Genomic DNA, 3,872 nt, shown 5'->3' on the forward strand with positions numbered 1-3,872 from the left:
CACTTAATTTTATTCTTTGAATAAAGGCAATTAATTAAATGTAGTTAAATTGTATGCCTTTTTAGAACTTTACTATCAACTCTTGCATAAAAAAAGAAAAAAGGGCTTGTAGAACATGAGTTTCAAAGCATGCTTCAGGAGACGGTTCCCCTTGGTGAGCCAGTCCAGAAGGCAGTGTGGCCCAAGCAAGGTAAGGCTTTGTGAGATAGAAATATGGTGCGCCCTGAGAGGGTGTGCCGAAAATCCAGGCTTTTGTCTCAGTTCTTTCACTAACTGCCCTGATGACCCTTGGCAGACCCCTTCCTTCTTCTTCTCAGCAGTAGCAGTAAGAAACTGAAGTGAATTATTTCCATGCATCCCTCCAGCTTTAGTAGTGTGTGTGTTCCATGTTTCGGTTGGTAGTGGATTAGCAGAACAAAGGGGAGCATTTTGATGGAGCCATGTTAAAATGGCATATCAAATGATCAAAACACTGCTTTTTATTACTTAGTAATGTTCTCAAATGAAATCCCTGAAGTATCCCCTACCCTATGCCTAAGCCTTGCTTTGTTCCTCAGCCTGTGAACCGCATCAAAATGTCCCTGGCATCAGAATGGCAGCATCAAGAGAGTATGAATTCCTCTATAAAAAAGAAGGAACTCTTACCATTTGCAGCAGCATGGATGGAACTGGACAGCATTATGCTAAGTGAAATAAGCCAGGAAGTGAAAGAAAAACACCACATGATCTCACTCGTTTATGAATAATAAAGAACATTATAACCTGATGAACAAAAGGATAGATACAGAGGCAGAGAAGCATTGAACAGACTGTCAAATTACAGTGGGAAGGCTGGGGAGTGTTGGGGGCTGGGGGGGAGGTAAGAGATCAACTGTATGACTTGTATGCATGCATATAAGCATAACCAGTGGACACAAGACACTGCGGGGGGGTGGGGAGAGGGGAGTGAGGGCATGTGCTGGGGAGTAGGGGAGGCTGGGGGAAGGTCAATGGGGGGGAAAAAAGGAGACATATGTACTACTATCTGTAATATTTTAAACAATAATAAAAAAAGAGTATGAGCCCTTTAGAGAAAGACACGGCTTTTAATTCTATAAACTGGGGCTGAGTTCCAGGCTCAGCTGCTTGTTTGTCACTTAGCTGCATGGCCTTGGGGCCGAGACACTTCAGCCTTAGTTTCCTCACCTGTGAAGTATAGCACTGATGCCAAAGATGTGTAGTTTAGAAATGAAACGTGTCAAGAGTCAATGCATGCTTCAACACATATAGAAAGGAGGTGGAGCTTAAGGTAGTGTAATGCTCCCAAACGACTAAAAGAAAGTCATGTTTTTCACTAAAAAGTTTAGAAATAATGATTTGTAGTTTGGGAGAGACCTGGATTTCAGAAAGGCTGATGGCCCCATGGACAGAGAAAAAAATCAAGAGCTCAAGTGGGAAGAAAGGCCAAAATCAGATATTCAGACTCTCTGAACATGTACTGAACTACTTATCAGATGTACAAAGAGTAGGGAATGTTTATGAAAAACAAGTCCCCGTGCCTTGCTCCCAGCTATCCTCCAGATCAGAGCCCTGGTCTCTGAGTCAGAAGTGAATATCAGCATTTGGACGTGTTATTGCTCACCAGGGGCATACATTACTATGATGCAGCAACATTACTCTTGAGCTCTGTGGCATCTTGACCTTGTCTGGCTCAGAGGAATCTCAGCAGACTCATTTGTGGCATTAAGCACTGTCCAAATCAGCTAAAGGTGCCAGATAAAGCATATGTTTTTGCTCCAGCAGGAAGTTTTGAAACACTTGGTGAACTTCTTGAGAAAAAAAAGATGATATTATAAAATTGGGTTGTCTGATTGCTGAATTCGTCAGGCAAAACAAACAAAGACAGTCGTAGGTTCTGGGGGAAGGGAGAGTTAAAACTGGATGATGATGATGATGATGATGATGATGACTGTGGTGGTGGTGGTGATGTTTTCCTGATAAGGGAAAAAGAATGCATTCAGCTTCAAGAAAATGTATCCAGCCAAACCGGTTTGGCTCAGTGGATAGGGTGTTGGCCTGCGGACTGAAAGGTCCTGGGTTCGATTCCGGTCAAGGGCATGTACCTTGGTTGCGGGCACATCCCCAGTGGGGGGGTGTGCAGGAGGCAGCTGGTCGATGTTTCTCTCTCATCGATGTTTCTAACTCTCTATCCATCTCCCTTCCTCTCTGTAAAAAATCAATAAAATATATTAAAAAAAAAAAAAGAAAATGTATCCATATTCATGCTACCAATTTTGGTATGGTCCCCTACCCACAAGAGGAAGCTTTACCTGAACAGTTATCTCATTTCTTTTCATTCTTTTAAAAAAATAAATTGGCACCCACAACATATTACAAGCTATCCTAGATGTTCAACATACCAAATCAAGTGAGACACAGCCATTTCTAGATGGAGTTGACATTCTTATGTGGGCAAAAAGCTATCTAATGTGGTGGATGTTATTATAGAAAATTGGGCAAAGGGATGTGCTCACAGAGGATGGATCTGCCAACTCCGTCTGTGATAATTATGAAAAATTTTCATAAAAGAGGTAATATTTTAGCTGGTTTCTAGAGAATTTAGTTAGGTGCAAAGTTTGTGCAAAAACGTCATAGGTTAAAAAATTGGTATGGCATAGAGTCATGGGCCTGATATGAACCTGGAATTTGACAAGAGGACTTGTGACATAGTGTCAAGGAACATCAGCTACAGTGTAAAGCGATAGCCTCATGCCAAGCAAGAGAGCTATAAATTCCGGGAAGGTTAAGAAAAGGTTCTGTTGTTTGGGGTTTTTGTTTTGTTTTTTAACCTGGGATGAGACCTAGTGGTATAAATTTAACAGAAGGAAGATGTTTAATCCATTTCACTAAGGAGACTCTGGTGGCAAGAAGACCATTTCACAAGCCATTGCATTTCTTGAAGGCAATGGCCTGGTCATGGAAGAAGGATAAACAATACAGCTAGAGAGAAGAGGCTGGATTTAAGTACACTGGATGACAGATCAGATGTAAGGATATTGGGATAAGATAGAGCTCTTAAGGATGGCACCAAGGTTTTAGTTTTCAAGGCAGGGTTTTAGGAAAGCACTCAACTGGTGGGTTAGCCAGGGCGAGCTGATTTATGACAGCTTTGCCTGGGACAGCTAGGGTAACGGAGGCTTCTCTCCACAAACAACTGCAAACAACCACAAAACCTCATTAATGTACATTTGTTTTTATATTTTCACATGTACACTAATGAACATGTTATTTCTCATGAGTCTATGCATTAGCAGGGCAATTCTGCATTTGTATGCTGGTCTAGACTGATCTGAACTGAGCTCTTAGTAACCTGTGGTCAGATGATGGGTTAGCTGGAGGCTGACTGGTATAGGTTGACCTCATTTAGTACAACCAAGTTCTACTCCGTTATATGAACTCTCATCCTCCAACAGCTTTACTCAGCTTACTTGTGCTGCATTATATTGGCCCAAAGAAGGCACCTATCAGGTTATATTCAAGAAGTGGGAAAATAGACTCAATCTCTTAATGAGAGTTACTCCAAAGTCATATTATGTAGGTTGTGGGTATGGAAAGTGAATAAATAATAAGTGCCACTGTATAGTCAATCTATCATAGCACCCAAAATATGAAAACCATCTCATTTTCATTTCTTCTGCACATAACCTTAGCTGAGTGCCTAATCCAGATAGAAAGTTATGCTGTTTGTTATATTAATAACATTGATGACTTTTGGTGGTATTTAGTCAATTTCCTATGTAATAGCTCATTGACCTTGGTTAATATGCGAGTGACATTTCACTTCACTATTTCTCAAAAGCTGGTTACAGTCGAGTAACACACTTGTTTTGTTT

Source organism: Myotis yumanensis, unplaced genomic scaffold (assembly GCF_028538775.1).
Source record: "Myotis yumanensis isolate MYYU_CA2020_CCGP unplaced genomic scaffold, mMyoYum1.0.hap1 SCAF_10, whole genome shotgun sequence".
NCBI lineage: Eukaryota > Metazoa > Chordata > Mammalia > Chiroptera > Vespertilionidae > Myotis > Myotis yumanensis.